We start from the raw sequence: 14914 nt of genomic DNA, 5'->3' as shown, positions 1-14914 counted from the left end.
TCCCTTGACTCCCGTGACAGAATACTATTTTGGTTCTTTTCCTTCTTCTCTGATCAAATGTAGCTCTGCTTCCTTCCCTAACTCTTTCTCCTCTCTCCTCAAAATGAGGCTCTTCTCCAAGGTCCAGACACCAGTTCTTTGCCTGCAGAATTTAAGAGCTCATTCACTTATCCCTAATTACTGAGTTTCTACTGAGCTAGATGCTGGAGCTACAAAGTCAAATAAGACACAGTCCCTGACCTCAAACAGACTAGATTCCAGGGACAGATACGGAGATAAACAAGGAGACCAGTGATTACAGTTCTGGAGGCTGAGGGTGGTGGTGTGTGGTAAATTCGATGACAGAGGATAACGTGGGATTTTAGAACGTAGCAATCACAAGCAGCCATAAGATTGAGGGAATCAGAGAAGTTCACCAGAGCAGTGTTTCCTCGAGGCTTGAGAGGATGCTACAGGACATGCCCTACTGTTTTCTTGCATATTCAAAACTTTTCCAAATAAAAATACTAAGATACTTGTAAGATTTCACTTTAGAACAAAATTCTCATCAACACCTCAAACCCTAATTGCCCAAGCACTAGAAACATCATTAATAATCCCAGACAACCAATGCTTTCAGATAATTGTTCGGGGCATCAGAGGTACCACCTATCAAGTCCACCTGGACACGACCCAGTCTCTGAATGGGGTGGGCATCACAGGGGATCAGCCTATCCTACATTCAGCAGCCTAAGGCACTTTCAAGTAGTTTATTTTCAAAAGAGGACTCTTAAATTCAAACAACTAATCAATGGGCTAAAAGAGAAAGCATGAAAAAAGGAATTAAGATTTCACACAACAGAGAGGCCAGAACAATGCTGTATCTGTCAGGGTTAAAAACAAGCAAAAGCACGCTGCACGCTGAAAGGGGGGCGAACGTGGGGAGAAAGGTAAGGTTTCGCACACCGACTTCCCCCACGTTCCTGTCTTTCCACTAGCATCCCTGTCTACGGTCTCCTCGGTCCAGTGGCTCTCACCCTGTGTTGTGCAACAGGACACCCAGGAAGCTTACAAAGGGGCTGACCCTCCCCCCAAATCTACACCATCATGGTCTGTGCCACACGGGTGCTTCAGCCGATGAGCCCTCTGTGCACACGGTCCTAACCCTTCATGATGGCAACAGATGGCCAGCCTAGGAGAGGGACAGCCTGCCACGGACCCTCTGGCAGACTCTGTCCTCTCACTTACCTGCTTCTTCTAGTATCTGCTGCCTTGTTCCCCGCCCCCATGCCACTCCATGCAGGGTTCAACTTGCTCTTAGCTCCTTTCCTCTGACCCAGCCTGTCCATGACTACTCAATAACTTGTTAAAACTTTAACGCACCTAAACTTTGTGCTGAGGGATAAGTTAAAAGCGCACAGATCATAGCCCTGCAGCACAATGAGTTCTCCCAGCATGAACATACCTGTGTGAGCAGAGCCCAGACCAAGCAGCAGGACATGAATAGCAAAACAGAAGCCGCTCTTCTGCCCCATCCGAGTCATCACCCCTCTCTCCAGGCTAACTATTATCCGGACTCCGAACACGATAAATTAGCTTTGCTGTTTTTGAAATTTATAGAAATGCAATCATAGTTTGTATTCGTTTGCATCTGTCTTCTTTGGCTCCATTTTTTTTTTGCAAGATTCATCCATGTTGATGCATGTAGCAATAATTTCTTCATTTACTACTTCCATCCTATGCATGTAACACAGCTTACTTACCTATTTAACTGTTGGTGCACATCTAGCTTACTTCTTATTTGAAGCTATCACAAACAGTACTGCTGTGAACAATTCCATACCTGTCATCTGGTGACTACACGTGCAGTAGCTTTGTAACGCATGACCCGGCTGGGCTGATTCACATTTCTCAGAATTCCCATTTGCGTCTGAGACTGGGGAGGCGAAGTGAAGCGGTAGCCATGTTGTGTTTATGTCGGAAGGCCAGTGTGAGGGCATCAGGTAACTCATGGGCGTTGCTGCTTATCTTGCAGGCTCATCACACTTGGGGGGTGGCTGCCAGGCCTGCGGTCGATGGATCCACCTTCCCTGGATCCTCTGTCAGCTTCTCGGACTCCCACCCCAGGCGTGTGCTTAGTTCCATTAATGAAAGGCATCAGCTTCATCAGGTCAGGGCACCATGTCATTAGAACAGGAGGCAGTGACACGCTGACCTGGGTTCCAACCCACCCTCAAGAGTTCCAGCTTGTTCTCCTTCTTCTCAACTTTACTCTCTGCTTCCTAACTGTCCGCTCAAGAGACTTCAAGCTCCACCATCAGACACAAGGCAACAGCCTTACACAGACTTTCTAACCAGCTCCCACAATTGCACAAGATCAAATCCCTGCAATAAATCCCTTTATTTATCTCCCAGTGGTTCTGTTTCTTTGATTAAACCTTGACTTTGACTGACACAATATGCACACATTTCTGTTGACTACATCCCTAGGAGTGGAACGGCTGTAAAAATGTTTGCATCACTGCAAACTAAGGAAACTTTAATGATCCCCAAAGCAGTGTTTCCCAAAGCTTAGGTGACTAGGGCTTCTGCAAAACACAAAATTTGTAAAAAGGGATTTTGGCCAAACAATCTTTGTTTAGGTTAAACAAAGACAGACAAGTTCCTTTACTGCAGAACTTCTCAGAGTCTCTAATGTTTCTCTACATTACGAATCTCTGTGAGATCAAGACCATGCTAAATGTTTCCAAAATTATTTGGCCAGTAGACCTATTTTTAAGGAGCATCTTAAGGGCCAAATTTTATAGAAGGCTTTTTTTTTTTTTTAAAGAAATAGCAGTATATTAGGGGCTGCAAGTTGACCCTTAGTACATACCACTCCTCCTTTCTTATAGGGAATAGGACTTCCTATTCTTAGCCGGGCATATGGCCTTCCAAATGATGACTATGTTTCTCTGTACCTTCTTGCAAATAGGTATGGCTACACAAGTAAATTCTGGCCAGTGGGATATAGGTAGAAGTGAGATGTGTCTTTCCAAAATGTGCCTTAAAGGGAAGGAGTATGTAGTCCCTTCTTCCATCCTGCTGCCTGGCATATGGATGTGGTGACAAGCCGTCTTGAATCATACAGGTGAGGGCACCAGCCCACATATCAAGGAGGGGATGATGGAGCGAGAGCCAACTTGAGTCCAGGTCCTTGGATGACCCCATGGGTATGAACCGGCATTCCAGCCCTGGACCGGCTATCTCCTGACTGTTAAGTGAAAACTAAACTCTTATCTTGATTAAGTCACTGCTAATTTGGGTCTCTGGTATTCATGGCCAAACATAGTCTTCTTACTTAATACAGCTGATCTGAAGAATATAGCCCCCAATTCCTCAGCCTGGTCCTCAAAGCTTCTCTCTTATTCCTCTGTGCCTGGCCAATCCTCATTGTATAGGAACTGAAAGAATTAGACGAAGTGAATGACACCCTGTTAGTTACATCCTTCACTTCTAGATGGATGCGAACCCCTCTAGGTCGGGAAGAAAGGTCCATCAGGATCAGGCTGGTGAATCACAGCATGGAGCATGGACTCCAGAACACCACTCTGGGAACAGTTCTTTATCCCACAGGAAGAACATTTCTGCTGACACACTCGTTGAATTAAAGGAGTAGATAAAGCTACTATGGCCCTCATCCCAGCCTAATACAATCATTGTCTTAGATGTCTGTCTCCCCAGGAGACTGGACTTCTTAAAGGCAGGAACTCTGATTGTTTACCTTTACATCCCAACATAGCACAGTGCTTAGCACAAGACAGGATGGACATTAAAAACAAAAACAAAGCAAAAACCCAGCTTTATAGAGGATATGCATGTTTTTAAAAAGCTAGTAGTGATGATATTGTGGTTATGTAGAAAAATGTCCTTCTTAGGAGGTTTATACTCAAGTATTTAGGAGTGAAGTCACGTCTGCATTTACTTTCTTTTTTTTTTAATTAACTTATTTTATTTACTATTTTTTATTTTGGGTTGCATTGGGTCTTCGTTGCTGTGCGCAGGCTTTCTCTAGTTGCGGTGAGCGGGGGCTACTCTTCGTTGTGGTGCGCGGGCTTCTCATTGTGGTGGCTTCTCTTGTTGCGGAGCACGGGCTCTAGGAGCACAGGCTTCAGTAGTTGCGGCACGCGGGCTCTAGAGCGCAGGCTCAGTAGTTGTGGCGCACGGGCTTAGTTGCTCCGCGGCATGTGGGATCTTCCCAGACCAGGGCTCGAACCCGCGTCCCCTGCATTGGCAGGCGGATTCTTAACCACTGCACCATCAGGGAAGGCCTGCATTTACTTTCAAATGGCTGAGGAAAAAAGTTTTTATCTGTATTCAGTCAATTCTAGTACAATGCTTGTTGAATTTGTGCCAACACAATTGATATATTAAGAACAATGTGCACATAGGGAATTTCCCATTTGCTAATGCTATGGATTCAATGCAATCTCAATGAAAATCCCAATAAGCTATTTGTGGATATTGACAAGTTAATTCTAAAGTTTACAGGGAAAGGCAAAAGGCCGAAGTTAGCCGATACAATACTGAAGAGAACTAATACTGCCTGATTCTAAGACTCACTGTAAAGTAATCAAGACAGTATGGTACTGCCACAAGATTAGACAAATAGATCAATGGAACAGACTAGAGAGCCCAGTAACAGACCCACGCAAATACAGTCGACTGATCTTTGCCAAAGGAGCTAAGGTAATACAATGGGAAAAAAGACAGTCTTTTCAACAGTGGTGTTAGAACAACTGGATATCCATACGGAAAAAAATGAATCTAGGCACAGACCTTACACTTTGCACAAAAATTAACTCAATATGAATAGTATACCTAAATGTAAAATGCAAAATTATAAAACTTCTAGAAGATAACACAGGAGAAAATCTAGGTGACTTTGAGTTTAGCGACGAGTTTTTAGATACAACACCAAAAGAATCATCCATGAAGAAAAAATTGGTAAGTTATACTTCATTAAAATTAAAAACTTCTGACGTGTGAAAGACACCATTAAGAGAATAAAAAGACAAGCTAATGATGGGGCAAAATATTTGCAAAAACATATCCGATAAAGGCTTATATCCAAAATAAGAACTCTTAAAACTCAACATTAAGAAAACAACTCGGGCTTCCCTGGTGGCGCAGTGGTTGAGAGTCCGCCTGCCGATGCAGGGGACACGGGTTCGTGCCCGGGTCCGGGAAGATCCCACATGCCACGGAGCGGCTGGGCCCGTGAGCCGTGGCCGCTGGGCCTGCGCGTCCGGAGCCTGTGCTCCGCAACGGGAGAGGCCACAACAGTGAGGGGCCCGCGTACCACAAAAAAAAAAAAAAAAAGAAAAGAAAACAACTCAATTTAAAAAATGGACAAAAGATCTGAACAGATATCTCACCAAAGAAGACACACAGACGGTAAACGTGCATATGAAAACATGCTCAATATCACATATCATCAAGGAATTGTCAATTAAAACAACGAGATCCTACTACACACCTATCAGAATGGTCAAAATCCAAAACGCTGAAAACACCAAATGCTGACAAGGATGTGGAGCAACGGGAAGCCTCATCCACTGCTGGCGGGAGTGCGAAACGGTGCAGCCGCTTTGGAGGACAGTTGGGCAGCTGCTTACAAACTAAACACATTCCTGCCACGTGATCCAGCAATCATGCTCCTTTGTATATTTATCCAATGAGCTGAAAACTGAGGTCCACACAAAAGCCTGCACGTTAATGTTTATAGCACCTTTGTTAATATAACTGCCAAAAACTGGAAGCAACCAAGATGCCCTTCAAAAAGGTGAACGGATTAAAAAAACCTGTGGGATATCCATATAACAAAACTACTATCCAGCAATAAAAAGAAATGAGCCACCAAGCCACGAAAAATCATGGAGGAAACTTAAATGCATGTTGCTAAGTGAAAGAAGCCAGTCTAAAACAGCTATATGCTGCAAAATCCCAACGAGGTGACATTTTGGAAAGGAAAACCTATAGATAGTAGAAAAGGTCAGGCGGTAAGCAGGGATGAACAAGCAGAGCACAGAGGATTTTTAGGGCAGTAAAACTATTCTGCATGATACTGTTATGGTGGACACCTAACATCGTGCATTTTCAAAACCCAGAGAACGTACAACACGAAGAGTGAACCCTTATGTAAACTATGAACTTCAGATAACAATAATGTATAAATACTGGTTCATCAATTACAACAAATATACCACGCTAATGCACAGTGTCAATAATAGAGGTAACGGGGGGGCCAGGCGGGCAGGTAGGGGAAGAGGGTACATGGAAACTCTGTACTTTCTGCTCAGTTTTCCTGTAAACCTAAAATTGTTAAAAATAAAATAAAATTTATTAATTAAGAGAGGTAATAAATTAATTAACCTAGGTTAATTATCCTAGGGGTAGTAATGATATTGTGGCTATGTAGGAAAACGGCCTTATTCTTAGGAGATTTAAACTGAAGTATTTAGAAATGCAATGTCATGATGTCTGAAAGTTACTTTCAAATAGTTCAGGAAAAAAAAGTATATTTATACATCCTCAGCTCTGCTATAATGCTGGCCGAATTTGTTCCAAAGCAATTGATATGTTAACAATTCATAGGGAATTTCATGTTTGCTGATATGTGGTTTTGATCTCAAGGTTCAAAATGTGAACACAGAAAACTGCACCCAGCTGTAGCACCACAAAAAACGCACCCCCACACAACACTCAAACATCTGCCTGCTACCTCGGTTCACCACGTGTGTTCTGAGCCACACTTATCTCCTCTAGTGTTACAACCTTCCATCCAATTTCACAAAGCCCTCTTCCTCTGCTTCATTATAATTCACAAGCTCAACCCTTCCAACACCCACCTTCGTATGCAAACTGCAGGTCTTTTTTAAGGTAGAGTGCCGTATTTTGAGTATTGATGCATTTCTTCATTATTTAACATATGTACAACCATCCTACCACTTTTATTATGTTCCTATCTTTCTTTAATGTGTCACTGACAAAGTTTTGAAGTGTTGTGCCCCTCACCCCGTCTTCCCCACAAGCCCTGTGATTTTTACTGCATGATTTGCTTAGCACAGTGGTTTTTAGGAATGCGTATTTCACATTATTGTGGAACTGACTTTAGATAAAGCAAATATGGCAAAATGTCAACAAATGCGGAGTGACACATATATCTCAACAAATGCAGAGTGACACATATATCTAAGTCAGGGATATACAGATTTTCACTGTACTATTCTTTCAACTTTTCTGAGGTTTAAAAAATTTCAACATATGAGAGGGAGACAAGATGGCAGAATAGAAGGACTTGAGCTTACCTCCTCTCACGAAAACACCAAAATCACGACTAACTGCTGAACAACCATCAACAAAGAAGACTGGAAACTACCGAAAAGGTATTCTACATCCGAAGACAAAGAAGCCACAACGAGACAGTAGGAGGGGTGTTTTCATGATATAATCAAAACCCATACCTACCAGGTGGGTGACCCACAAATTGGAAAATAATTGTATCACAGAGGTCCTCCCACAGGAGTGAGACTTCTGAGCTCCATGTCAGGTTCCCCAGCCTGGGGGTCTGGCATTGGGAGGAGGAGCTCCCAGAGCATTTGGCTTTGAAGGCCAGCAGGGCTTGAGTGCAGGAGCTAAGCAGGACTAGGGGAAACAGAGACTCCACTCTTGGAGCGTGCACACAAGGTTTCATGTGACTCCACAGGAGCCTGGGCTAGACCTACCTGTGGGTCGTGGAGGATCTCCTGGGGATGCAGGGGTCGGCTGTGGCTCACTGTGGGGGCAAGGACACTGGTGGAAGAGGCCCCAGGGAATATTCATTGGCATGAGCTCTCCCAGAAGTCGCCATTTTGGTACCAAGACCTGGCCCCACCCAACAGCATACAGGTTGCCTAAAGTCATCCTGAGTGCACAGCCACCTCTAAACACACCCCTTGACACGGCCCTGCCCACCAGAGAGACAAGACCCAGCTCCATCCACCAGTGGGCAGGCACCAGTGCCTCCCACCAGGGAGCCTGCACAAGCCCCTGAACCAACCTCACCTAACGGGAGTAGACACCAGAAGCAAGAGGAACTACAAACCTGCAGCCTGAGAAACGGAGACCACAAACACAGAAAGTTAGACAAAATGAGATGGCAGAGGAATATGTTCCAGATGAAGGAACAAGATAAAACCCCAGAAGAACAACTAAGTGAAGTGGAGATAGGCAATCTGTCTGAAAAAGAATTCAGAGTAATGATAGTAAAGATGATCCAAGATCTTGGAAAAAAGAATGGAGGCACTGACCAAGAAGATACAAGAAATGTTTAACAAAGAGCTAAAAGATTTAAAGAACAAACAAACAGAGATGAACAATACAATAACTGAAATGAGAAATACACTAGACAGAATCAATAGCAGAATAAATGAGGCAGAAGAACGAATAAGTGAACTGGAAGAAAGAATGGTGGAAATCACTGCCGTGGAACAGAATAAAGAAAAAAGAATGAAAAGAAATGAGGACAATCTAAGAGACCTCTAGGACGATGTTCATCACACCAGCATTTGCATTATAGGGGTCCCAGAAGAAGACAGAAAGAAAGGGTCTGAGAAAATATTTGAGGAGATAATAGCCGAAAATTTCCCTAACATGGGAAAGGAAACACTCAAGTCCAGGAAGCGCAGAGGAGGCTAAACACGTGGAGGCTAAACCATATGCTACAACAAACCAATGGATCAATGAAGAAATCAAAGAGGAAATTTAAAAATACCTAGGGACAAATGAAAATGAAAGCATGAAGATATAAAACCTATGGGAGGCAGCAAAAGCAGTTCTAAGAGGGAAGTTTACAGCCATGCAATCTTACCTCAGAGAAAGGGAACCCCCATACGATTATCAGCTGATTTTTCAGCAGAAACTGCAGGCCAGAAGGGAGTGGCCTGATATATTTAAAGTGTGAAAAGGAAAAACCTACAACCAAGTATACTCTACCCAGCAAGGCTCTTGTTCAGATTCAACAGAGAAATCAAAAGCTTTACAGACAAGCAGAAGCTTAGAGAATTCAGCACCACCAAATCAGCTTTACAAAAAATGCTCAACGAACTTCTCTAGGCAGAAAAGAAAACGCCACAACTAGAAATAAGAAAATTACAAATGGGAAAGCTCATGAAATAAGAAAAAAGAAAATTACAAATGGTAAAGGCAAACATACAGTAAAGATAAGAAATCCACAAATGTGGTATCAAAACCAGCAATTGTGAAAAGAGGTGAGTACAAATGCAGGATATTCGAAATGCATTTGAAATTAAGAGACCAGAGACTTAAAACCATCTTGGATATATATATATTCATTTATTTATTTATTTATTTATATTTATATGCATATTTATATATATATATAGACTGCTATATCAAAACCTCATGGTAACCACAAACCAAAAATCTATAATATATACACACACAAAAAAGAAAAATCAATCCAAAAACAACTCTAATGATAGTCATCAAATCACAAGAGAAGAGATCAAAAGAGGAAGGGAAGAAAAAAAGACCTACAAAAACAAATCCTAAACAATTAACAAAATGGCAGGACTTCCCTGGTGGTCCACTGGTTAAGAATCCACCTTCCAATGCAGGGGATGTGGGTTCAATCTCTGGTAGGGGAACTAAGATCCCTCATGCCACAGGGCAACTAAGCCCATGCACTCTAGAGCCTGTGCGCCACAACTAGAGAGCTCATGTGTTGCGACTACTGAGCCCATGCACTCTGGAGCCCTCATGCCACAACTACTGACCTGCACACTCTGGAGTCCGCATGCCACAACTAGAGAGCCTGCACGCTGCAACTACTGAGCCCGCGCACCACAACTAGAGAGAAGCCTGTGTGCTGCAACGAAGAACCCACATGCTGCAACAAAAGATCCCACGTGCCACAACGAAGATCCCACGTGCCGCAACTAAGACCCAACACAGCCAAATAAACAATTAACAAAACAGCAATAAGAACATACATATTGATAATTACCTTAAACGTAAATAGATTAAATGCTCCAACCAAAAGACACTGATTAGCTGAGTGGATACAAAAACAAGACCTGTATATATGCTGTCTACAAGAGACCCACTTCAGATCTAGGGACACATACAGACTGAAAGTGAGGGGATTCTATGTGAATGGAAATCAAAGAAAGCTGGAGTAGCAATACTTTTATCAGACAAAGTAGACTTTAAAATAAAAACTGTTACAAGAGACAAAGAAGGACACTACATAATGATCAAGGGATCAATCCAAGGAGAAGACATAACAATCATAAATATATATGCACCCAACATGGGAGCTCCTTATATATTAAGGAGAACGCTAACAGCCATACAAGGAGAAACTGACAGTAAAACAGTAATAGTGGGGGACTTTAACACTCCACTTACATCAATGGACAGATCACCCAGACAGAAAATCAATAAGGAAACACAGGCCTTAAATGACACATTAGACCAGATGGACTTAATTTATATGTATAGGACATTCCATCCAAAGCAGCAGAATACACATTCTTCTCAAGTGCACATGAAACATTCTCCAGGACAGATCAGATGCTGGGCCACAAAGCAAACCTCAGTAAATTAAAGAAAACTGAAATCATACCAAGCATCTTCTCCAACCACAATGCTATGAGATTAGAAATCAGGGCTTCCCTGGTGGCACAGCGGTTGAGAGTCCGCCTGCTGATGCAGGGGACACAGGTTCGTGCCCTGGTCCGGGAAGATCCCACATGCCGCGGAGCGGCTAGGCCCGTGAACCATGGCCACTGAGCCTGCGCGTCCGGAGCCTGTGCTCCGCAACGGGAGAGGCCACAACAGTGTGAGGCCCGCGTACCGCAAAAAAAAAAAAAAAAAAAGAAATCAACTACAAGAAAAATTGCAAAAACACATACACATGGAGGCTAAACAATATGTTACAACAAACCAATGCATCAATGAAGAAATCAAAGAGGAAATTAAAAAATATCTAGGGACAAATGAAAATGAAAGCATGAAGATATAAAACCTATGGGAGGCAGCAAAAGCAGTTCTAAGAGGGAAGTTTACAGCAATGCAATCTTACCTCAGGAAACAAGAAAAATCTCGAACAACCTAAACTTGCACCTAAAGCAACTAGAGAAAGAAGAACAAACAAAACCCAAAGTTAGTAGAAGGAAAAAAATCATAAAGATCAGAGCAGAAATAAATGAAACAGACAAAGAAAACAGAAAAGATCAATGAACCGAAGAGTTGGTTCTTTGAAAAGATAAACAAAATTGATAAACCTTTAGCCAGACTCATCAAGAAAAAAAGGGAAGGGGCTCAAATCAATAAAATGAGAAATGAAAAAGAAGTTACAACTGACACCACAGAAATAGAGTCATAAGAGACTACTACAAGCAACTATATGCCAATAAAATGGAAAATCTGGAAGAAATGAACAAATTCTTAGAAAGGTACAGTCTTCCAAGACCAAACCAGGAAGAAATAGAAAATATGAACAGACCAATCACCAAGTACTGAAATTGAAACTGTGATTTAAAAAATTCCAACAAACAAAAGTCCAAGACCAGATGGCTTCACAGGTGAATTCTTCTATCAGACATTTAGAGAAGAGTTAACACCTATCGTTCTGAAACTCTTCCAAAAAACTGCAGAGGAAGGAACACTCCTAAACTCATTCTATGGGGCCACCATCACCCTGGTACCAGAAGAAGACAACGATATCACAAAAAAAGAAAATTACAGGCCAACATCACTGATGAACATAGACGCAAAAATCCTCAACAAACTACTAGCAAACCGAATCCAACAATACATTAAAAGGATCATACACCATGATCAAGTGGGATTTTTCCCAGGGGTGCAAGGATTTTTCAGTATCTGCAAATCAATCAGTAGATACACCCTGTTAACAAATTGAAGAATAAAAACTATATGATCATCTCAATAGATGCAGGAAAAGCTTTGGACAAAATTCAACACCCATTTATGATAAAAACTCTGCAGAAAAAGTAGGCACAGAGGGAACCTACCTCAACATAATAAAGGCCATATATGACGAACCCACAGCTAACATCATACTCAACAGTGAAAAGCTGAAAGCATTTCCTCTAAGATCAAGAACAAGATAAGGATGTCCACTCTCACCACTTTTATGCAACATAGTTTTGGAAATCCTAGCCATGGCTAACAGAGAAGAAGAAGAAATAAAAGGAATCCAAACTGGAAAAGAAGTAAAACTGACACTGTTTGCAGATGATATGATACTATACATAGAAAATCCTAAAGGTGCTACCAGAAAACTACTAGAGCTCATCAATGAATTTGGTAAGGTTGCAGGATACAAAATTAATACACAGAAACCTCTTGCATTTCTATATACTAACAGCAAAAAATCAGAAAGAGAAATTAAGGAAATAATCCCACTTACCATCACATCAAAAAAATAAAATACCTAGGAATAAACCTATCTAAGGAGGCAAAAGACCTGTACTCTGAAAACTATGAGATGCTGATGAAAGAAATTAAAGATGACACAAACAGATGCAAAGATATACCATGTTCTTGGATTGGAAGACTCAGTATTGTCAAAATGCCTATACTAACCAAGGCAATCTACAGATTCAATGCAATCCCTATCAAATTACCAATGGCATTTTTCACAGAACTAGAACAAAAGAATTTTCAATTTGTATGGAAATATAAAAGACCTCAAATAGCCAAAGCAATCTTGAGAAAGAAAAACAGAGCTGAAGGAATCAGGTGCCCTAACTTCAAACTATACTACAAAGCTACACTAATCAAAACAGTATGGTACTGGCACAAAACAGAAATATAGATCAATGGAACAGGATAGAAAGTCCAGAAATAAACCCATGCACCTATGGTCAATTAATTTAGGACAAAGGAGGCAAGAATATACAGTGGAGAAAAGACAGTCTCTTCAATAAGTGGTGCTGGGAAAACTGGACAGCTACATGTAAAAGAATGAAATTAGAACATTCTCTAACATCATACACAAAAATAAACTCAAAATGGATTAAATACCTAAATATTTGTAAGACCAGATACTATAAAACTCTTAGAGGAAAACATAGGCAGAATACTCTTTGACATAAACTGCAGCAATATTTTTTTGGATCCACCTAATGAAAATAAAAACAAAAATAAACAAATGGGACCTAATGAAACTTAAAAACTTTTTCACAGCAAAGGAAACCATAAACCAAATGAAAAGACAACCCATAGAATGGGAAAACATATTTGCAAACAAAGTGACTGACAAGGGATTAATCTCCAAAATGTACAAACAGCTCATACAGTTCAATATCAAAAAAGCAAACAGCCCAATCAAAAAGTGGGCAGAAGATCTTAACAGGCATTTCTCCAAAGAAGACATACAGATGGCAATAGGCACATGAAAAGATGCTCAACATCACTAATCATTAGAGAAATGCAAATCAAATCTGCAATGAGATATCATCTCACACCGGTCAGAATGGCCAACATCAAAAAGTCTATAAACAATACATGCTGGACAGGGTGTGGAGAAAAGGCAACCCTCCTACACTGTTGGTAGGAAGGTAAATTGGTACAACCACTATGGAGAACCATCTGGAGGTTCCTTAAAAAACTACCATATGATCCAGCAATCCCACTCCTGGGCATATATCTGGAGGAAAACATAATTCAAAAAGATACATGCACCCCAATGTTCACTGCAGCACTATTTACAATAGCCAAGACATGGAAGCAACCTAAATGTCCACTGACAGATGAATGGATAAAGAAGATGTGGTACATATCAAAATATATGCAGTGGAATATTATTCAGTCATAAAAAAGAATGAAATAATGCCATTTGCAGCAACACAGATGGACCTAGAGATTATCATACTAAGTGAATTAAGTCAAAAAGGGAAAGACACATACCATATCACTTATATGTAGAATCTAAAATATGACACAAATGAACTTATCTACAAAACAGAAACAGATTCACAAGCTTTGAAAACAAATTTATGGTACCAGAGGGGGAAGGTGCGGGGGGGGGGATAAATCAGGAGTTTGGGATTACTACTATATATAAAATAGACAATCGGGCTTCCCTGGTGGCGCAGTAGTTGAGAGTCTGCCTGCCGATGCAGGGGACACGGGTTCGTGCCCCAGAGCGGCTAGGCCCGTGAGCCATGGCCGCTGAGCCTGTGCGTCCGGAGCCTGTGCTCTGCAACGGGAGAGGCCACAACAGTGAGAGGCCCGCGTACCACAAAATAAATAAATAAATAAATAAATAGACAATCAACAAGGATCTACTGTACAGCACAGTGAACTCTACTCAATATTCTGTAATAACATATATGGGAAAAGAATCTGAAAAGTAATGGATATATGTATAACAGAATCACTTTGCTGTACACTTGAAACTAACAACACTGGAAATCAACTATACCCCAATATAAAAAAAAATTAAAGAATTTCAACATATGAACTAAGAAACATAACTGAAATAACAGAGATGCAAAAAACCATAAGCTAAGCATAAAGGACTTTGCAAAAGCAAAAAATAATTGAGACAATGTGTTATATTTAAGGGGATGAAACAGCATGATGGCTAAAGGTCATCCTTTAACAGAAATAGTACACTAGTCTCAAAAATTAGAAACCCGTTTATATATGAAACTTGTAAGAGGCTTAAAGGAAAGTGATTTGGCAGAAATAACAATCCTTGTCGTGAGCCATTTAGGGCCAGGAAAACCTCACACAGAATGCTGCCTACCTCAGGCTCAGCCTTCACACTCAAAGACATTTTGGTTTTCCAAATTTCCTCACCACACTTTAGGAACCCAGCCAGGGAGGTGGGGCCTGGCAAGATTGAACAGAAGGGCTC

The 14914-nt window shown here is 41.3% G+C and overlaps 1 protein-coding gene across 11 annotated transcripts in view; it reads right to left on the bottom strand.

The window, feature by feature from the left end:
• The window catches only part of DENND11 (DENN domain containing 11), a 49397-nt gene that overhangs the window by 28031 nt on the left and 6452 nt on the right, over positions 1-14914 (bottom strand). The gene's annotated exons all lie outside the window — the stretch shown is intronic.

Source organism: Lagenorhynchus albirostris, chromosome 8 (genome assembly GCF_949774975.1).
Source record: "Lagenorhynchus albirostris chromosome 8, mLagAlb1.1, whole genome shotgun sequence".
NCBI classification, from domain to species: domain Eukaryota; kingdom Metazoa; phylum Chordata; class Mammalia; order Artiodactyla; family Delphinidae; genus Lagenorhynchus; species Lagenorhynchus albirostris.
The sequence above is the reverse complement of the archived record's forward strand: the minus strand, read 5'-3'. Positions and strand labels throughout refer to the sequence as shown.